The sequence below is a fragment of the Molossus molossus genome, unplaced genomic scaffold (genome assembly GCF_014108415.1).
Source record: "Molossus molossus isolate mMolMol1 unplaced genomic scaffold, mMolMol1.p scaffold_m16_p_17, whole genome shotgun sequence".
Taxonomy (NCBI): domain Eukaryota; kingdom Metazoa; phylum Chordata; class Mammalia; order Chiroptera; family Molossidae; genus Molossus; species Molossus molossus.
The window spans coordinates 7,475,620-7,498,685 of NW_023425352.1; the positions used below are offsets into that span (position 1 = coordinate 7,475,620).

Sequence of the window (23,066 nt, forward strand, 5' to 3'; positions counted from 1 at the left end):
ATCTGATAAAGAACTTGCAACCCAAATAAATAACCTCTTTTGCAACTGAATAAGAAAAAAGCTATTTATATTTAAAATGGTGAAACAAAAAAGTAGAACTGTTTACAAAGAACCAATACAAATGGTCAATAAGCATATGAAAAGAGGCTCAACAATATTTGTCATGAGGGAAACGCAAATTAAAGCCACAGTGAGATACCACTACGCATCCACTGAAATTGTTCAGATTTAAAAGATGGACAATATTAAATGTTGGTAAGAATGTGGAGCAATTGGAACTTGCACACATTGTTGGTGGGAATCCAAAATGATACAGCCACTTCAGAATATAATGTGCCAGCGCCTTACAATGTTAAATTATGCTCACCATGTAACTCAGCAATCCCATGCCTAGTGTTTACCCAAAAGAAAAGAAACATATATTCCCATGAAGACATGCTTATAAATGTTCATAACAGCTTTTCTATAATAGTCCCAAATTGGAACCAACCGAAATTCTCATCAACCTATAAATAGCTAAATAAACCGTGGTATATCCACACACTGAAATAGTAGTCAACAATAAACAAGAATAGAACTACTGATACAGGTAATAGCAAGGATTAATCTCAAAGACATCACGCGGAGTGAAAGAAGCCAGACATAAAAGGCTACCCACCACGCGGTTCCATTGGTGAGACAGTGTAGGAAAGGCAAAATTTCAGGGGCTGGTAGGGAGATGAGGATTGACTAGAGAAGGACTCAGGGAATTTTGTGGGTGATAGAACCAGTCTATGGCCTCACGTTGTTAGAACTCACTGAACTGTATACTTCAACTTGGTGAATTTTATTCACATAAATTTTACCATAATAAGGCTGATTTAAAGATATTTGTCTTGTCACTCCCAATTGAAAACCTTATAACTCTCCCTCGTAGCCCACAATACAAAGTCAAGGTCCTACATGGTCTGGCCCAGGCAGACTCTCCAGCCTCATCTCTGGGTACTAGCTTCTCTCTCCTCCTCTCCACATCCCATAGCCTCTACCACAGCCAAAATAAACACTCCCAAGTCCTCATATCCATGGTGTTTACTACTTGTGTCTCTCTGATGACCAATTCCTTTGCCTGGAATACCCTTCCCTGTATTCTTCCTCCCGCTCCTGGTAAAGTCTCCTGTTCTTGCAGACCCAGCCAGAAGGCTTTCAAAGACAACTTTCAAATAGAATGAGATGTGGATTCGAGTTCCTGCCAAAGCAATGTTCATTTTTTAAAATACGGTATTCACTCATATGTGAAATTTAATGAACTGAACTACCAAGCAAAATAGAGACAGACTTACAGATAGAGAGCAGGCAGACAGCTGTGGTGGGGAAAGGATGTTGGGGGAGGGGGTAGAGGGATTAAGCAAAAAAGAACAAAAAGAGAGAACTCATGGATATGGACAAGTGGGTGACCACGGGGCAGGAGGGGGTGGGGGAGTTAAAAGAGGGCATAGAGGGGATAAATGGTTATGGAGAAAATAAAATAAAATAAAGATAAGGTATATAGATTGTAAAAGATAAGACAATTATTAGCTCATCTTTATAACAGCTTGCGAAAGGACAATGAAAGAAAATTTACAGTTAAAACTAATCAGAAGGACCTGGGGTGGTGAACACAATACAATATACAGATGATGTATTATAGAATTATATACCTGAAACCTATATAATTTTATTAGCCAATGTCACCCCAATAAATTCAATTAAAAAAAAAAAGAACCAATAAGAAGGTTCAGCAAAGCCACTGCTTGCTTGCAGGCTCAACACAAGATGAAAACATCGTCAACAACTCAATAGAAGATGGGACTCATCAAAGAGCCCATTCACAAGAGCCAAAAGAAAAGAAACTGTAAGTTCTCTAAAACTAAACCTAGCATGAGATGTCCCAGATATTTATGGAAAAAGTTGCAATAGAACATTACTCAAGGACATAAGAAAACATGAATAAGTGAGATATATACAACATTGATGAATGGAAGGCCTAATTTCATAAAGACGTCAATTCTCTTCAAAGGAATCTATGAACTCAAAGCAACTCCAATCAAAATCCCAAAGGCGTTCTTCATGTGAAACTTGGAAAAGGTTCTCTAATATACATGAAATAAAGGTCCGAGAAGAGTCGACAGTTCTAGAAAAGAAGAATGAGATGATTGAGGCTCTTTCTAAAGCTGCGTGAGCCCCGGCCGGTTTGGCTCAGAGGTTAGAGCATTGGCCCACAGACTGAAGGATAGTGGGTTCGATTCCCAGTCTAGGACACGTACCTGGGTTGCAGGTTTGATCCCTGGTCCCATTCCGGGTTGTGTGGGAGGCAACCAATCGATGTGTCTATCTCACATCAATGTTTCTCTCTCTCTCTCTCTCTCTCTCTCTCTCTCTCTCTCTCTCTCTCTCCCCCTCCTACCCTCCCTTCCATTCTATCAAAAAATCAATGGAAAAGTATCCTCGGGTGAGGGTTAACAACAACAAAAGCTGCGTGAATGATGACATGGGTCGCAAAGGCCCAGGGTGATGACCAGGTCGGTGGAGCAGAAGAGAAAGCTGAGAAACAGGAAGCAGCCCCAGCATCCACACAGGGCAGCACTTGGTCTACAGTGAGGAAGCTTTGTTGATCACGGGACTCAATAAATAATTCCGGGTCGGTGAGCCTTCCATAAGGGGAAACGTCATAGATCCTACTTCTCAACAGGGACAATTATAATCCCAAATGTATCAAAGGTCTGGTAGCAAAAACAAATTATACAAAAATAAAATGTGCAAGAATAGTCTAATAAACCACAGGGAAAGGAGAGAAAAACATAAGTCACAAAGGAAAAGACTCATACATATGACCACGTCAAAATGTAAGTTTTGGGTATAACAGGCAAACATCATAAACACATTGAAAACAATTAAGGCACAGGCTTGGGGGAAATTACCTGCAATTTATACAACCTGTAAATAATTAGTACCTAAAAAAGCTGTGGTACATATACACAATGGAGTACTATGCAGCTGTAAGAAAGAAAGATCTCTTATCCTTTGAGACTACATGGAGGGACCTGAAAACTATTATCCTAAGTGAAACAAGCCAAACAGAGAAAGACAAGTATCATATGATCTCACTTATTTGTGGAGTATAATGAACATAACAGTCTAAGGAATGGGATAGTCCCAGAGACGTGGAAGTGGGGTACAGACTGACAATCCCCAAAAGAGGGGGTAGTGGGGGAGAGATAAACCACAGAACTTATATGCATGTATGCATGAACAGTGGACATGGACAACAAAGCTGGGGACAGGGCAGGGAGGCAGGGGAAGGGGGGAATCAGTGGGGGGAAAAGGAGAAACATCTGTAACAAAAATAAATAAAATAATTTAAAATAAAATAAATAATTAGTACCTAGGAAGTGTGATGATTTTCCTAGAAGCAATAAGGAAAACAAACAGAGCCTCGTAGACCAAACACATGAAGGCTCCTTCTCCAGGGAAGGATGCCTGTTTGTGACCTGTGACCTGTGACAGGGATGCAGATTAAAACAATGAGACCCTGCCCACACCCAGCAGACAGGCGAGAACTAATGTGCGTCTCAGCACAGCGAGGCCAGGCTGCCGTGGGAGCGTGGAAGGTGAATGTCTCTGGAGAGCAGGGCTTTCCTCCCGGAGGACAGGGCAGAGCTGCGACGGCCTCTGGCCCTCAGGTCCCCCACCCTCTTCCAGCAGGCCGGAGATGGACGAGAGGACGTGAGGGACAGCACCGTCATGAGGCCGGGTGCCGATGACCATGGCAAGGACGGTTAGGGGGATCCCAGGTCAAGGCAGCATTGCTGACCTGCTGACCCACTCTGGCTGCCCTCCGGGGCCTCTTGTTCCATGTCTCTGAAGGCTGTGACGGGGCCGTCTTGTGTCTGAACACATCCCACCAAACCAGCTGTCCACTCAGAGCAGAACGAGGATATAGATTCGGTCTGTGCTCAGAGAAAATACAGTGCGATTGTGACCGGTGTTCTCCTGGGCCATGGAGAAGTGTGTGGTGGCCACAACGGCACCTGCTGGTAGAGACCAGAGACACAGCTGAACACGCTGTGATGTGCAGGCCCGCCCACGCCAGGCGCCCGGCCCTGCGTGTCAACAATGCTGAGGCTGAGAACACAGAGCTGCACACACCTGAGCCCTGAGGAGCCCACACCGGCTGAGCCTGCAGACCACAGAATACTGTGTCCAGGTCCACCTGGCAGCCTTCTCAACGGGCGACACCACCCCAACGAGCGGCATCGATCCTTGGGAGGGGAGGGGGAGAAAACCCTACTCCATGCCATTTAATTTCTCTCATTAGGGAGAAGTTCATTTATTATTTTATTTTATTTCATTTTCCTCTGAAAGGGAGCAACAATGGGGAAAGGGCGAAACCTCGGCCACATGTATTTCTCACACACACCAGCACCGCGCTTTAAACATCGGTGCACAGGGCGCAGGGTATAGTGATGGCCCATCTGGGCATCACTTTCAGGACTGGGGGTGCCTCTGGAGAGACAGGGGGGCCTCAGAGCCTAGAGGACTTCAACTTGATCTAAAATGCTATATTTCTTGGGAAAAAATTAAGATCAGAAATAAATAGCAAACATGTCAACAGTTGGAGTGATGGATACATTGGTATTTCCTATTTTTTATCTGTAATTTTCCCAAAGTTTTTTTTTATTTCAAAAGTGCAAAAAAAGGATACTGAATTATTTACAGATGAAATGACATGTGTGGAATTTGTTCAGCGGGGAGAAAAAAAGAAGGGGAGGCAGGGTTGGAACAGGTGAGACGCAGAGGCCCGGTCTGCAAACAGGCAGCATGTCCGACCCCACGGTGTCTGGGAGTCAGGATCTCAGGAGCGGCTGCCTGGTGCCCCGGCTCCGGTGTGCCCGTGAGGCCGCGCGTCTGACATGAACTGGGGGTCCACGTCAGAAAGGCTCCCTCAGGGGCTGTGCAGGCCTCCCCCCAGGACTGCTGCCCCCACCCCAAGTGACACAGGAAGGAGCTGGGGAGGAGCCGCATCCCTCGGAGCTGGTCTCAGAGTCACAGGTCCGCGCGCTGGTCTGCAGGGAGCCACAAGCCTAGCCCGTGGCCAAGGGGCGGAGTTGGCTTTCACCTTTGAATGCAGGAGTGTCAGTGAATTGGCGGGCACATTTTTAAATTATCAGAGGTTCCCTGCCCGTGACCCCAACGGGAGGAAGATGTCAACAGAGGCCTGGGGAGGAGGCCCATCTCCAGCCAAACCCCGGGTTCCACTCCAGAGGCTGAAGTCCACGTGTGACTCGGCACTCGGGCTCCCCGGCCCTCGAGAACCCGGGCGGGGCTCCGAGCCACCTTCTTCCCCCCGGGGTGACTTCACTGGCTTCTTTTAGTCAGCTCATTTAAGAGCAAAAAAATCATGTTGCAAAATAAGTATTCTTGCAAAACAGGAGCAGGCACCCGTTTTACAAAGTTGGAAATTAAAGGACTGTTCTTTTCTGAGACATATGTTGAGCTAGTAGCTCATTAATCTTCTTTCTGCTCTAGGACTGTAACAACCTGGCTACTAAATCTTTAAGTCACTGAATCATTATTCTTTTATAATCCCCAATGCAAGGGCTGGAGCGCAGCTCATCCTTCAAGCGTTCCCAGAGAAGGCGGTCCCGACGAGGCGGAGACGGAGACGGCTGGGTGGGTGGTTCTGAGGGGTGTCGGCCCAGCAGGTGCCCTTTGGGGGCTGGGGCCTGAGCAGAGCCGCTGACCTACACCCTGACTGGTGAACAGAAGCAGGAAAGAGAAAACCACACCGAGGTGGGTCTGTATAACACAGTGGGTTTTATATATCACCTACTGCATTGATTGAGGGGTGACCAAAGTGATAACAGTTCACGGGAGACAACCCCAAAGACTCAGAAATGCCCCCAAAAAGAAGCCAGACCCACCCCCAGTCAAAGCTGTAGGAAGACAGCTGGTTACATGTCATGGCCTTCCAGCCCAGCACTACATTCTGTGGGTCACAGGGGGCCCACCTGCTACTGTTTGTTTTTCCTTAACGTGTCTGAGCACGTGTTCAGGGCAGAACCCTGCCTCTGTGTGCATGTCCCGTGTCCTGTGCACATCTGAGAGGGCCTGCTACTGGTACCTGCTACCTGCAAACACCCTCGACGCGCCCCGTCCTGACACCCTGCAGCCGGTGGGCGCACACCGAGGGTTAGCGTTGCCGGCCGTGTCTCTGTTGCCCAGCGGTCTGCCCAGAGTTCCAGCATGATGCTCACCATCTGCAGAGTCAGCGGCTCTATTGACATACATACTGCTCACCGACCTCCTGTTATTGCACATTTAGCTTGTTCCTCCTTTTTTGTTAGTATAGTCCTGTAATTAACACCCTGTGCGAAAGGGACACCTAACAACTCCAGGATCCACTTCCCGACGCGAACCTGCTGCACAGGCGTCTGCACCTCCCTGGAGGTTCCGAACGGCCTCGGAAGCCTGTGTCGCACCACAGGCCCTCCCGTCTGGCTCACCCCAGATTTCATACTGCTGCCACTGTCATCGGTGACACACGGGGTCCCTTTGTGTTCACTGTATTGGCCTGATTGCTAACGAAGTCAACATTTTCTAATGGCTGTGGACTTGGGGTTTCTTTCCACAGAGCTGTGAGCAGCAGGAAGCAGCAGAGCCCACTGACCACAGGCAAATTCTCCATCTCCACACGCCCCCCCGTCATCTCGGCTCCTGTCACCTCCAACCATCATCTCCGACGATCAGAAAACAGCCGTTACCACGGCTACCATGTACCACATGCTCCCAAGCATCCTCTCAGCCGACAGGCGGCCCCCATGAGCCGAGGACGCCATGGAGAAGCGAGGGCTTGGCTGGACGCGCAGCCCCGGGTCGAGCGAACCACGCGGTCACAGTGATGCTCTCCGTCACCCCCACTGCTGTCCATTCGTACATACCTGCTACTGTTAAGAATGTGGGACAACTTCCTCGACGCTTCTGCTGCCCAACCCACTTAACTTTAACAAGGTTCAAATACCAGGTGGCTGTGAGGAGCGAGCAGAATCCCCAGCCTTTGATCCTCAAGCGGACAAACCCTGCCCTTTGGGTGGCCGCCAACTCCTTACACAGAAAGGCAACGCTGAAGGCTGTCAACAGAGGCCCAGCAGCTGGGAGAAATGAAAGTCAACGCAGCTGCTCTGCAATCTTTATTTACATTCCAGAAACCGCTTCCTTCCGTGGAAATGCAGATAAGCAGCAGACCTGATTACACTGTCGCCATGAATATTCATGAGCTCACCTGGACTTTCGTGTTAATTGTCTTCTCTCTCGGGGCTGCATCTGAAACAAAGCTGTCCCCTTCCAGACGGGGGCGTCCAGTGCTGATTAGAAAACTAAGGGAAAACTGAGTTTGAATTTCTGGGTTTTTGAAAAAAGATAGGCTTTAGTAAACAGTGTCATTGGTTTCAGGGTCTAGTTTTATCTTTTAATTTAAGTTCCACCTTCACAATCTAACATTACACAGTTTCTTCGTGCGATATGCTGGAGTTTCCTTGGACAAAGGTTAAACCGATGTCCACATATGACCAAACCTCTGAACAGCTGAGCGCATCTGGATTTTGCTGAAATGTCTACCTGGGCTTCATCACGGCCACCACGGACGGTCAGGACCTGCTGCATACCGGGTTCTCCGTAAGCAGTGACATGGCATCTGGAGGGCAGGATGGTACTGGGGAGACCCTGAGGACTTGGGTTAGCAGAGGGGGCTAGAACCAGAACAGCCAAACCTCACACCCATGCCCCACTAGAAAGGCTATGACCTTGGCACATAACCTTGGAACATGGCGTTGGCAGGTCCCTGCAGCAAGGACCTGTCCACCTCTGCACTCCCCTAAGCTGGGGAGCAGGTCCTTCCTCGTGGTGGGCAGGCTGGCTGCCACCAGGTTCCTCACGCTGCTGTCTGTGAGAGTCCCTCAGCTCCAGGGAGCCAGAGACAAGTTGGGACATAAATTGGAAGGAATGACCCGCAGGCACCTCGCCCTCTGCTGACTGCAGAGAAGATGGAGCACCTCGGAGCCCAGGTAGGAGCCCCAGGGAGTGAAAGTTGTTGGATGACAAACAGGAAACAAAACAAAGTGAGGCGCAGCAGAGACAGGTCTCTGGGCGATAGGTGGGCACAGACGGATGGTGATGATCCTGGGACGGACTGACGGTGTGATTTGGAACCTACAAAAGTTTAAGCAGGTGTGGCACACTCCAGTCAGTGCTGAAACCCCGCCCTGCTGCTGGCGCGTGGCTCTCACTGGCGGGGAGCAATGGGGGTGCCTGATGCCCAGGAAACTGCAGCTGCAGCTTCTGGGCTCCTGACAAGGACAGGGCTGCACCTGTGCTCCTGTGCTGTTCCCACACCTGTGCACCTCGAGAGGGCCATGCTATCACTATACCTATGCGTCTCGAGAGGGCTGGGCTGTCCCCACACCTGTGCACCTCGAGAGGGCCGGCCTGCCCCACACCTGTGTGCCTCGAGAGGGCCGTGCTGCCCCACACCTGTGCGCCTTGAGAGGTCCGGGCTGCCCCACACCTGTGCACCTCGAGAGAACCGGGCTGTCCCCACACCTGTGCACCTCGAGAGGGCCGGGATGCCCCACCCCTGTGCGCCTCGAGAGGGCCGGGCTGCCCCACACCTGTGCACCTCGAGAGGGCCGGGCTATCTCCACACCTGTGCGCCTCGAGAGGTCCAGGCTATCTCCACACCTGTGCACCTCGAGAGGGCCAGGCTGTCTCCCTGCACCCCACCTTGCTCTCCCTTGTTTTTTCATGGTCATCTTCACAGAGAGTGGTTCCTTCAGGAAACACCTGAAGGTCACATAAACCATCCAACGCCCGGGCTCCTTCCTACAGGTGTGGGACCCCCATCTCCGTCTCCGAGGAAAGCTGTGCGAGATGGCACCACACACTGTCCTGGGTGTGAGAGGAGCCACTAAGGTGTGATCAGCGCTGTGGGGAGGTGCTAGCACTCAGGATGAGACCCACTCAGCTGCACAAACCAGCAGCTGCCACATCCCCATCACCAGCTCCCTGCACATCCTGGAGCCTGGTCAGTTGGCACATAAAATCACCCATCACCGTGAGTAACGTAAGGACGAGTGTCCTTAGAGGGGCAGGAGGATCAGAGCAGGGTGGGAGAGACCTGAAGACGCCTCCCTGCTGGCCGTGTGGACGGAGGGCGGAGCGGAAGGCTGCAGATGGCAATGGCCAGCCCCCCGCTCACCTGGGCCCCGTGGGGCTCATTTTGGACTGCGACCTCCAGAACTGTGAGAATAAACGAGTCTTGTTTTAAGCCACTGGGTTGGTGGTCGCTTGTCACAGCAGTAAGAGGCAGCTGGTACCCTGCGTTAGTCCATGACTTAAAAGCTCCCATTTTCTGACACTTTTCGACTCGCCCCTATTAGCCGTCGGAACCCTGGGAGTGATCGGGGGCCGTGTCGCCTGAAGTTCACGAGGTTTTTCCAGCCAAAATCATGTCCTGGCTTAGTCCGGATGCACTTTCCAGCTGATCTACATTCTGAGGAGGGAGATCAATCTTTGTAAACTTCAGGGTAACAGGCAGGTCTCGGCGCTGAAAGCCACTTAAATGAAGTTATTTATGTGGATGTGAGGCCACTGGAATTCCACGGCCGCGATCTCAGAAGCGGGAGACAGGCCGCGCGGGCGCTCGGGCGCCAGGACAGCCAGGGCACCGACTGCGTGATGTCACGTGGCTCTCCAGAGGGGACAGGCTGGGGTCACACAAGCACTCTGAACCCTCGTCACGTGCCATCGGCCGAGCTGATAGCATCTCTCACCTGTCCGGGGGCCTCAGAGGCTTCCACATTTAAATAAGAATCAGTATTTCTGACCTCTTTTCATTTGCTTACCTCGACAGGTTGGCGGAAATTACGAAGACGATCCAAAACTGGACCATGCCGGGACAGAAGTCTCCCGGCTGCACCTGTCTGCCCTGTCCGATGTTCCTGCCCACCTGGAAGCCATGGTGCACAACCGGGGCCCCAGCAATGTCTGCCGAGCCTCCCTGTCACCAGACTTGCAGGGGCTGGTGGGGCCGTTGTGCCGTCTCAGACTCTTCCCACACTGTGATGGTGCCGGCAGACAGGAGGGTGGCAACGACGTGCCAGGAGCGCCCGCACCGGCCGACCCATCTCCACCTGCAGTGAGCATGTCCCCTGGGAGGCAGAGCTCACGGCCACATCACCTGTGTCGCTGGGCTGGGAAGGACGTTTTCCTGTGATCTCTGGCACGGGGTCTGCGGGCGACTCTGGAGGGAGACCCCGTGTCCCGGGAGCTGGCTGTAACGTTCAGCCATTTCACTGACCTGCACATCCCTTGGGGTTTTGATCATCTGAAGCTCCCATTCTTTCAAACATCTGAATGTACCGATGTGTTCAGGCACTGAAAGGGGTCCTGCTCTCCAAAGAGTAGAAAATAGTCACGGAAGAGTTTCAGGCACTCCCTAATGAAGTCACCGACGGCCATGACTCTCCAGGCGATTGAAGAGGGTGTTTTTAAGTGGCCAGAACCACGTGAAGCGGAGCAGAGCCAGCGATCTGAGCAGGTCCATAAGCCCATCAGCTCAGTATTCAATCCTCTCCCCAGCGACTGGCCTCTTAAATAAATAAAAACAGCTCTGATCCTGAAGCAAATAGAAACTATCGATCTCCTTGAGCTGCTGAAACAGAGTTGGCTCAGAGATGTTTCTTTGCACATCCCCTAACGGCCAGTCTGTGAGCCAAGCTGCTCTCAAATAAAAATGTCCACTAGCTCGGTGTGACCTTGAAGAGGCAGGTGGAGCCACCTGGGGTGGTTGATGGACGAGAGCTAAGGCCACCTGAAAAGGTCCTACAAACAGATCTCCAACTAACCGGGCACCGGCCTGGTGAGTGTCCTCCTGGGAATCCCAGCTCCTCCAGCAAACATTTGCGATGCACTGGAAGCGGCCACCGCCTTCTGTTGGCTGTGACTGCTGAGCTGGGAACCCATCTCTTGTGAACGAGACGGAGATGCCCCACGCCCCCGCTCCGTCCGCTGTCAGGGAAGGGTGCCCTCTCCTAGGTTTGCGGACAAAACCAGTGAGCTCGCAGGCCTCGGCCCCAGGCAGGAGACAGGCCCCTGGACATGGGTGTCTCCCCAGATGCCTTCTTCCTCCACAAACACACATCATTCTTCTAACAAGCAAAGTTTCCTTTGGTATCACGTTTGCATGACTTAGAAGTCTCTCCCATCGAGTGAACCTGAACTCTGCCCACCACGGGAACACTTGCCTGTGTTTAAGCCATAACCAGGGCCTGAAGACGGCATGGAAACCCAGAAACTGCCCCCCTCTGCAATTGCCTTTCCCGAACACCCCCCATGGGACGGTCAGGAGTCACACTGGTGACGTCCGATTCCTGCACAGTCACCGCTGGCATGAACGGCAGCTGGGAACTCACAGCCACAACTCCAAGGGCGCCCTGAATATCACAACTTCATTTTTCCAGCTTTAAATGAGATGTGACTCGAGATGACAGCGCCAGGTCGGCGGGAGAGTCCATCTCGGTCACTGTGGGGGCTCCGTCTTTCGTCCTGCACACAAAGTCATGGGGAGGCAATGCAGTCCTCCTCCCGGCGGGTTCCACAAAGGTGCCCGCTGTCGGAGTGTGACCGGCCTGGGGAGCTGCTGGCTCGGGACGGGAGAGGCCGGCCTGACCCAGACTAACCCAGCTTCCAGGGCCGGCACTCCCCAGGTTGGCCATCACCGTCCTTGCATTCTCCCAGGTGCTGAAGCTTCCAGATGTCTGGGGAACAGGTAAGTGGCTTCCGGCCAGGCGACCACGGTGCAGCCCCTCTGGAGAGCAATTCGGCAGCTTCATACAAAGTGGAACACACACACCACAGGACCCAGCAGGTCCGTGGTTGTCTGTGCACAGGTGGCATATTGCTGCAGAGACCCAGCCTGCTCGGGAGCCCGTGACTTCTGGCCACATCCGGTTGCTCACGGAGACTGGGACCATGCCCCTCCTGGCAGCCAGCGGTGGAACAGGCAGGGGTAAGAAAGCCGACCCAACCTGAGGGCACAGTGACAGAAACACAGACGCTGACCTCCGAGCACGGAGCACTGTGCAGCCAGAGACACGAGTAATAGGCGCACATCTCGGAAGCTGAATACACGTGCGAGCAGAAAGAGAAGTAGAATGACGCGTACAATGTCATTGGCCAAGGAACTTGGCCCAAATGCAGAAGAAATCTATGGACTGTTTATGCTGCACAGTCCTATTGAAGGCATTGTCTAGGTATGTGCAGGGTTGGTAAGCAGCACACTCAGAATACTGGCTGCCTCCGCGGGGGGGGGGGGAGGGCGGGGCGGCGGCTGCCCAGTGAACCGCACCCGTGTGCGTCACGCTTTCGCTCTGAAGCTGCGTCATGGGTTGTGGGGGTTCCGTATGTGATTCCCCATTTTTCACATGCCTTCAATATCTCATAAGTCAAAAGGGGGAAGCACAGAACAAGAAACAAGCATCATTGACCACATGGTAACAAAAGGGAGGTATGTACACACACACTGCTTCTAGACAGTCCCGGGGGGACGTGCAGAGAGAGCTGGTGTCCGTGCTGGAGGCGTGTGGCCGCGGAGGGGCCTTTGTTCTCACCCTCTGCCACATGCCCTTTGACACTGATACCAAAGCACATATTACTTTTTCAATTTATACATAAAATAAGTATATATTTTTTAAATCCTCACCTGAGGATATTTTTTCATTTATCTTCTGATAGTGTGGAAAGGGGAGAGAGAGAGAGAGACATCGATTGGCTGCCTCCTGAATGACCCAACCAGGGCCAGGACCAAACCGCAACAGAGGTACGTGCCCTTGACCGGAATCAAATCCGTGACTCGGGTCCATGGGCTGACGCTCTAACCGCTGAGCCAACCCGGCCAGGTCAAAGGTTAAAATTTTTTTTTTTTTTTTTGGTACGTGCCCCTAGCGGGAACTGAACCCAGGACTCTCTGGTCCACAGGCCGGTGCTCCAACCACTGAGCAAACCAGCCAGGGCAGGTTTAAATATTTTTTAAAGGTCAGTTGTGGTGTGGACAAATGGTCCTGGGGCACAGCTCTGCCCACTGGAAAGTCCAGCGATTTTTATGCAGACAGGATGAGGTGAGCCCACAACTGGGAGATGATCCCTCCATGAGAGTGGGACCCCCTGTCCTGCCCCGGACCCCTGTGCCCCTCACCGCTCCTCTAAAATACCAGGCACGTTGCCCTTTGCACCTCCTGGTCCCTCCCTGGCCCCCTTCCCTGACCTTCCCAGAGCCCCTCCCTCACTCCCTACACAGCCACCTCTACTCCCCTGTCTCTCCTTGTCATCTCCATGTTTGTCCAGTCCCGTCTGACATTTCTATAGATGTCGGTTTACTGTCTGGCTTCCCCACGTGTCAGCCCACCCCTTCAGATGCCAACGCCAGCCAGGGTCCTACACAGGAGACCCCTCAGAGGACAGGGCTGCGGGGGAACAGGGGTGCAGGCAGGGAGAACTGGTGGACCGGGCAGGTCTAACTCATGATGGGACAAGGAGGGAGGCCAGCCGGTGCAGGTGGAGGGGTGTGCGACCACCAAGGGGCGAAGCAGCCCGTGCAAGGGGCCTGGTGTCCACAACCACCCACGCCCGGCCATATCCCCAGAGCCTAGAGCACTGGCCAGCACACAGTTGGCCCCCACAAACGTTTTCCTCCCCCACTGGCTCCAGGGGTGCTCGCCCACCTCCAAGATGCCCTCTGCCACCTAGCAGAGCAGAAACAGTGACAGGTCCCCATGGAAGCCACACAGACACAGGCCACAGCATCTCGTTTGCCCAGAGCATGCTGACTCCTCACTGCCCTGCGCGGCCAAGAAACAACCTGCTGGGGAAAGACACCCCCCACACCCAGCTCCGAAGGCCTCGGGCTTCCAGAAGGACGCGAGGCCAGAAAGGCCGTTGTCTTCTGTCTTTCTCAAGGGTCCTGGCTGTCCCCGGTTTGTCGACGAGGCCTTTGGAGCTGGGCCCTAACAGCACAGGCTGGGCGGCAGACCTGGCGAGGGAGGGCACCCGCTGGGGCGACAGAGCCCCCGGGGAGAGCTGAGCAGGCTTCACTCTGTGCGTAGTGTGCAACCCCACCTTCTCCCAAAGGGAAGCTCACAGGGCTCCCGGCAGACGCCCACAGACCGCACACGGTTAAGGACCGCCCGCGGAGTTCCTGGCACCTGGACCCGTGGCCTGGAGGGAGTCAGGACTTTAACTCAAGGCAGTCACAAAACACTTCCACGAACCTCGAGGAGAAAGATGACACAACCGCCGCCACCCCCTAAAAATGTTTCAATTTCCCCGTAAAATCACCAACCCGCCTCCTCCTAGGGAGAGAACAGTCGTCTCCCCCAGCGCGGCTCCCGGCAGTAGTCACGTCCGGGCCGGTCTCTTGCTGAGATGGTTCGTCTCCCTGTCAGAGGAAAGTCATTCCAGAGCAACAACTAAAAGACAGGCAGACGCACACAGTGGAGGAGGAAGCCCTGGTGTTTAGCGACCTCACTCGGGAGCTGGAGGGGCAGTGGCAGTCACGGAGCTCAGAAAGGCAGTGGAGTGGCCTGGCCAACCGTACATCCCGGCAAGTCTCAGCCATCATCACCCTCACGTCTGAGCCCTGGGCCTTTGCTTCCCGAGTGGACCCACGCGAGGGCCACGCTTCTCTCAACTACAGGAGCTGACATCTCAGCCTTGGACCAGTGATGGCATCAAACACAGGCTTCCGTGACCTCGGGGCCTCTGACCCAACTGCGGAATCTTTTCCGCTCCGCAACAGTTCAGTCCAGTTACAGCACAAAACCGCCAGACGTCCACGCTGAATGAGCAAGTCTGCCGCGGGTCCACGTTCCCTCTTCACCTCCCGTGAAGGGCCCCAGCACCCCTCGCTCGTGCGCCCAGGGACTGCAGTTGGGCAGATATGCACCCCGATGCACAGACAGATGGCTGCCCATGCCCTCTGATGGGTGAGCGCCCCGTGGGCAGGGACACCCAGTCCACCCACGGTCTCAGGCTGCTGCTGGCTGAGGAGGTCAACCATCCCCTGTCCTGGGGTGCGATCCGGACCAGCCTTCACGATGGTCAAGATGCCTCCCCACACCCCTGCCTGAGAGCTCACAGCCCACAGGAGGGTCGAAGGCCACAGTGGCCCAGCCACACTGGGAAGCCAGCTTTCTCTGTGGGCTCTGAAAATGCGTCAGCTTTCCTCCTGGTCACCCCACTTCTCTCAGAATGGAAGTGAGACCCCAATATTCAGTGGGAACACCCCAATGAGCCAAGCCTGGCCAGCAGTAGCGTCACCACAGAGAGCTGAAGAAAATCTACTCAGGTGATTCTTTTGACTATTTGGAGCCATTTTTGTTATTTGAGTACAGTGAAATGTACTCCATTTGGTGTACAATTCTCTAGGTTTTGACAAATGCATGATGTCATGTAACCAACACTCCAAGATACAGAACAATTCCATCACTCCCAGAAACTCTCCTTCCTGTGCCTTTGTGGTCCGTCTCGGCCTCGCAGGCACTTCCTGTCCTTGTCCTTGGTTTGGCCTTTTCTAGGATGCAGTGAAGTCTGGCTTCCTCCCCTTAGAGCAGCGCTTCGCGCAGTTGTTCATGGGAGGTTCATCAATAGTTTGTTCGTTTGCTTCCTATGGCAGAGGAGGATTCTGTTGTCTGGGTGGACCACAGTTTGTTCATCCCTTCACCTGTCGATAGATATTTGCATTGTTTCCCATTTGGGGCAATTATACATAAAGTTGCTATAAACATTCACAAAGAAGTGTTTGTGTTAACACAAGTGTTCATTTCCCTTAAGACTGAGAGTGTAGGATCATATGGTAAGTGTGCTTCACTGTGGAAGAACTCTCCCAGCTGGTTGCAAAACTGCCTGCCACCCCGGGCCACCCCACGCCACACCAGCGTCCCTACCGGCAACATGGAGCTCCGGGTGCTCCGCGCCCTCGCCGGCATCCGGGACTCTCTGTTGGTGGTGGTGTCTCACCATCCCAGCAGGTGCGAAGGGCTGTTTCAGTGTGGTTCTAACGTGGGTTTCTGTAGTGACGACGAAGTGCGGCATTTTTCCTGCATTGATTAGGCGTCTGGATATCCATTTGGTGCAGTGTCTGTTCAAGCTTCTCGCCTATTTTTTAAGTTGGGTGGTTGTTTTGTTTTCTTGTTCTTGAATATTCTGTAGCCAATCCCTTTGACAAATACATGATTTGCATTTGTCTTTTCATTTCTTGGCGATTTGTTTGGAAGAACAAAATGTTTAATGTGCATGCAATTTAATTGATTTAATTTTTTAATGGATCATGCTTTTAGTGTCATATCTAAGAATTCCTGCCTAACCCAAGTTTCCTGCATTCCTCTGGAAATTCTGCAGTGTCACAGCTAGGTTATGGTGTGTTCGAGTTCATTGTTAGTTATGGTGCAAAGACTGGGTTGAGGGGTTTCTTTTTACTTTGTTGCATCTGGATATGTGATTGTTCAGCACCATTTATAGCAAATGCTCTTCTTTCTCTATTTAACAGCCTTTGCGCTCAGAGGGACTGTTATGACAAATGCCATATTGCACGCGAATGTGCTCAGCACGTGGGAATATCCAAGTGAGTGCCTGATAAATAGCAGCTTTTAAAAGCCACCTTCTCTGGGTCCCAGAGTTTGCGTGACAGACGGAACGTATCTCATCCCAGAGAGCTCTGTGAGCACCCCATGCGCAGAGGCCAGGAGGGAGGCGCCTTCCATGTGCTCCCGTGACTGCCCACAGGAGGTCTGCACAGATTAGGAGGCGAGGCTCGGTGCCTGCAGGCCCCTTGGGAGCAGAGAGCACCCTGAAAGTCTTCCTGTGGGGCAGTTGAGGAGAGGGAAGGACGTCCTTGATGCCCTCCAAATATATTTACAGGGCGGGGCAAAGTAGGTTTACAGTTGTGGGGTATGCGCAGCACAGAGCTGCTTCTCCATATGAACAACCTAAACCTACTTTTGCCCCACCCTGTATATATATGGAGATGGAGGGGAGGGGGAGAGGGAGGGGGAGATGAGATGGAGATGGAGATAGGGATAGAGATGGGGATGGGGATGGGGATGGGGATAGGGATGGGGATGTTGATGGGGATGGGGATGGGGATGGGGATGGGGATGGGGATACGGATGGGGATGGGGATGGGGATGGGGATAGAGATGGGGATGGGGATGGGGATGGGGATGGAGATGGGGATGGGGATGGGGATGGGGATGGGGATAGAGATGGGGATGGGGATGGGGATGGGGATGGGGATAGAGATGGGGATGGGGATGGGGATGGAGATGGGGATGGGGATGGGGATGGAGATGGGGATGGAGATGGGGATGGGGAAGGGGATGGGGATGGGGATGGGGATGGGGATGGGGATGGGGATAGAGATGGGGATGGGGATGGGGATGGGGATGGAGATGGGGATAGAGATGGGGATGGGGATGGGGATGGGGATGGGGATGGGGATGGGGATGGGGATAGAGATGGGGATGGGGATGGGGATGGAGATGGAGATGGGGAAGGGGATGGGGATGGGGATGGGGATGGGGATGGGGATGGGGATGGAGATGGAGATGGGGATAGAGATGGGGATGGGGATGGGGATGGGGATGGGGATGGGGATAGAGATGGGGATGGGGATGCGGATGGAGATGGAGATGGGGAAGGGGATGGGGATGGGGATGGGGATGGGGATGGGGATGGGGATGTGGATGGGGATGGGGATGGGGATGGGGATGGGGATGAGGATAGAGATGGGGATGGGGATGGGGATGGGGATGTTGATGGGGATGGGGATGGGGATGGGGATGGGGATAGAGATGCGGATAGAGATGCGGATAGAGATGTATAGATAGAGATATAGATATATAGCTATATACACACACATGGTGCTTTATAAACATGAGAACATATTGTTAGTACCCAGATGACCATACTTAAAGATTCTTTACTTGAAAATTTTTATTAATAATTGATTGGGTGATTACTTTGTGCTTTGCCTACTCAGAACATTATTTGCTTTGTGAATAGCACAATTGATTTTGTAAACAGAGCATATTTAAACATGACCTGACAACAGTGATGGTTTATTTGATGTTATCCTGTAAAATTATATTTATCGAGCCTATATCTTTGGCATTTGTAATCTCTGCAGCCAAACAAAGTCATCAAGAGTCAGGGCCAGCCTCCCAGCAGGCTTTTAATCTCGCCCCCTCCTAGAGGAGAAAGAATTAATCCAAAGGATCATATGCCAAAGGCAAAACCTCCCCATGAGTCCACCCAGGTCACACGTTGGTGGCTGAGGGCCGCCCCGGGTCATGGTTCAGCACTGCTAAGGGGCAGGAGTGAAGAACCCAAGCCCAGAGAAACCTGAGGTCCAGAGGGGCTGTTGACCTCGTGGACACACAACTTTCTACTCTTTGTCCCCACCCTGACTCTCTGGAAGGAGCCAAGCTCCAAGGACAGGGGCCGTCAGCCCATCCTGTCCCCCAGCCAGCATCACCCAGGCCTCCTGCACCCCTGAGAACTTAGCTTGGGAGGGCAAAGACGGGGGCTGTTCCTGAAAGTCCCAAGGGAAGGCGCCTTCCTCAAACACTGATTCCAAGCCCACCTCTGACAACCACGTGCGATGATGACCCAGGACGGGGGTTTGCACGTGAGCACGGCCTCCTTCCAGTCTCTGGTCCCAGGACACGAAAGCCCACGGTTCCCACTGTGTCCCCACCCCTGGCCACCATCTGTAAAAGGTAACGCTAGTCCTGGCCAGTGGCTCAGTGGTTAGAGCATCGACCCACACACCAAAGGGTTGCGGGGTTCGATTCCCAGTCACGGGCATGTACCTGGGTTGCAGGTTCCATCCCCTACCCAGGTCATGGTGCAAAGGCAACCAACAGATGAGTCTCTCTCACATCGATGTCTTTTTCTCTCTCGTTCTCTCTCCCCCTCCTTCCCTCCCTTCCACTCTCTCTAAAGAAAAAAAAAAATTCAGTGAAAAAAATATCTTTGGGTGAGAATTATCAACAACAAAAATGACACTAACCCGACGTGTGGCCAGGGGCTCAGGTCCTGCAGTCTCTCCACCTTTAGCCAAGAGCTGCAGGAGCCCAGGACCATCCTCTCCACCTCAACTCCAAGGGTTGGGGGGGGGGCGTGGACCACCGTCCTCAGGGCCTCTCTCTCTGCTCCCTCTCCAGCACTAATGAGGAATTCACCCCTCATCACGAACTGCCCCCCTTCACCTGGAGACGTGTGGCGCTACATGGAAGGCTGGTGGGACTCTCACTGCTGAATTTCCTCCCGGTCCCTCCACATCCCAGCCCAAGCATCACCCTCACAGCCCCTCTCTCCTTGTCCCCACACCCTCACCTTGGCCCCCGGGGCTGTTTCTAGGTAGACGAATTCAGCCACGTCAATCAGTGCTTCTCCAACTTTGCAAATCCGAAACTCCACTAAGGCGTGGGCTGAGCTGGACACTCTCCACTGTGGGTCTCACCTGTGAGCTGCTCAGACAAGATCAGAGTCTGAGAACTGTCTCACATCATCTCCCTCGAGAGGTGCTCCCACCGCACTCACCGGTCCCAGCAAAGTGCCGGGTAATCAATCATCCACTGTCACATGGCCAGAAATTATACCACCGGCCCTTCTCACCAAACTGCCCCAGCATACCGAGTGCCCATGCTCCCCAAGCCCCTAGCAGAGGTGCAGGGTCCCACCCTAGCTTTAGGACCCTCCGAAGTTCACCCAGAATCCCTCTCTTCCCCACAAATGCATCAGCCCTGCACAGGCCAGGCTGTCTCCCCCCACCTGGGCACGGCTCACAGGGCAGCTCCGGCGATTTTCCAAACACGCAATTCAGATCGGGTCTCACATATGCTTCTCTCGTGGCCCCTCAATGCCCGAACTGCACGATTCCTCTCAGTTCCGTGACAGCACCAGCTCTTTGCTGCCTCAGGGCCTTTGCACATGCAAGTCCCTCTTCCTAAAGGACTTCCTGCTGCTGGCCTCGCATCCTTCAGCTTAAACACCTGCTCCTGGGAAAGTCCCCTGTCCTCACCAGACAGATAGACAGGCCCCCTTCAGCACCCTCTCAGCTTCCTCCAACACACATCACATTCTGGGATGTGATGCATTTATCTGTAGACTGTAGGTGCCGTGAGGGCAGGAGCCAGGTGGCACCAGGCACTGTGCTCACCACATAGTGGGCTTCCCACAAATCCGTTTTAAACGATGAACGCTACCTCTCCTAGGACTCAGAGTGATAACGCTCGGATTCATTTGTGTGCTCTTAATTTCTAAAGCAGTGTTCTCCTCCTCCCACAATTCATCTGTGTTGGGAGGGCCCTTACCTCCCCGGGCAGCAGCCCTAAGTAGGCTCTTCAGAGCAGGATGTGCACTTCTGCACCTGGAGGCTTTTTGCAGGACCTCCCTGTCCCTGAAGCAGCCTTTCGCAGGGTCCCCCCGGGACGCTGCCCTGCCACGCGGCAGGGGTCCTGGCAGCTGTGCTCGGTGCTCAGGGGAGCTGCAGGAGCAGGGGCGAAACGTCCTTACTGCAGGGTTTCACAGGGCCTTCCTGAACACTGCGATCTCCCAGAGGGGGCTTGGGCCCAGCGTTTCGGTGGCTCGACCCCATCGGTTGTGAACTACACTATTATTATCTTAACAGCTTGTTGGAAGAAAAACAGGGAACTACATGGACAAGGGGTGTAAGCTATAGTTCAGGTGACAGCCACCCTGGACAGCCCTAGATTGAGGGGTCCTGGAAGGGGGGACTCAGTGCCAAACTGGGAAATTCTAGGGCAAACCAGAATGGTGGGGTACCCTAGATGCAGCCCATCTTATGATAGTATAATGCAGGGGGCAGGGAAATGACATCTGGGAATTTAAAGTTTCTGATTATCGTCCATCACGTGTAGGAGCCCCTCACGGGCTCTTCCCACAGACGCTGCTGGGCACTGGTGAGCTCGTCCACGCCCGGGACTGAGGCCAGCCCTGGGCAGCTGGGCAGGCCGCCTGCCCCATCAGACCGCCTGGCTTCAAACAAGACTTGGTCTTTTGCTGGATGACAGTCTTTAGCATTTGGTAACACAGAGAAGACAGTGCCCACAGAGGTGGCAGAGACAGTTAACGAGGTCGTGCAGGTCGGCCGCGAGCCGTCAGCTGTCAGGAGCAGAAGTAGCTCGCACCCTTTGGACATTTTCGTCATCATTAACCTGCCTGGTGGCCCAAATCAACCCCAGTGGTTTAAATTTAATGATCTACATTTTTAGCGGAAACACACATTTCAGGGGAACGGACATGATAATTCTACTTAGTCCTTGCAAGGAATCAAAATCAAATTTAGGAGAAAACAATTACAGGCATAAGATTATGACCCAAGCATGAGGGAAAGTGAAAACATTTTGCTCATTTTAATAACCAGAATATCTTAACAACTGAATAATTCTAGAGCATCTCGTGGGGAAACCACATTCCACTTTGCAAGGTGAAGTGAGGTGAAGGGGGACACAGATGCTGTGTCTGGGGAAGTTGAGGCTCCTGGAGGCCACTGTAGCTGTCCAGACAGAGATGCTGAGGACCCCAAGGACAAGCTGATTCTAAATCTATACGACAGCCCTGGCCGGTTTGGCTCAGCGGTTAGAGCATCGGCCTGCGGTCCGGAGAGACCCGGGTTCGCTTCCCGCTAAGGGCATGTACCTCGGTTGCGGTTTGTCCCCGGCCCTGGTTGGTCGTGCGGGTGGCAGCCACTCAATGTGTCTCTTTCACGTCGATGTTTCTCTCTCTCTCTCTCTTCCTCTCTTTCCCTCCCACTCTATCTGTGCAAAAAATGGAAAAATGTCCTCGGGTGAGGATAAAAATAAATAAATAAATAAATAAATCTATACGACAAGGCAAAGGGCCTAACACAGCCAAATCAACTGTGAGAATGAAGAGCAAGGCTGAGGACTACCACGGTCTGAGTTCGGGGAGCACTGTAGGTTTACAACAATCCAGACGGGATGGGGTTGGCTTTAGGATGGACCCAAAGGTTAAAGGAACAGAACAGACTCCAGAAATAGATCCGCCTGTGTATGAACAATTGATTTTCAACAAAGGTACCAAGGTCACTTAATGACGAAAAGATACTATTTGCAATAAATGATGCTGGGAAAACTGGACAAGCATGTACAGGGAAATGAATCTTGCCCCTTATCACACACCATGTACAAAAATTAACTGAAAGTGGTTTATAGATCCATATGTACCATGAAATAAAACTTCTAGAACAAACATAGGAAAAAATTCTTGTGATCTTAGATTGACCAAAAATTTCTTAGAAAGGACATATAAGCACAAACAATTTTAAAATTGATAGATTTAATTTAAAACTTGCTCTTTGCGAGATACTGTTAAGAAAACAAAAAAGTGCCTGGCCAATGTGTCTCAGTGGTTGAGTGTCAACCCTGTACCAAGAGGTTGCCGGTTCGATTCCCGGTCAGGGCACATGCCCAGGTTGTGGGCCCAGTCCCCAGTGTGGAGCATGTAGGAGGCAGCCAATCGATGTTCTCTCTCATTGATGTTTCTATCTCTCTCTCCCTCTCCCTTCCTCTCTCTCTAAAGTCAATAAAGGGGAAAAAAATAAAACATACTGAGAAATATTTGTAAGATATATATGATAAAGGACTCGTACCTTAAATACATAAGACAGACCATCAATTTTTTTTAATGTGGGCAAAAATTTTGAACAGATAATTGACTAAAGAAATACACTGGTGACAAATAAGCACATGAAAGAGGTTCAACATCACTAATCAGTAGGGAAATGAAGTTAAAAACACAATAGCCATGGCTAGCGTAGTTAAGTTAGTTGGGTATTGTTTTGTGCACCAAAATGTTGCCAGTTCGATTCCCAGTCAAGGCACATGCCCAGGTTATGAACTCAATCCCCAGGAGGGAGCATGCAGGAGTCAGCCAATCAATGCTTTGCTCTCACA

At 52.2% G+C, this 23,066-nt stretch overlaps 1 pseudogene; it reads left to right on the top strand.

The window, feature by feature from the left end:
• Positions 1-16,017: 16,017 nt before the first annotated feature.
• LOC118632676 overlaps positions 16,018-23,066 on the top strand; it is a 37,930-nt pseudogene continuing 30,881 nt past the window's right edge.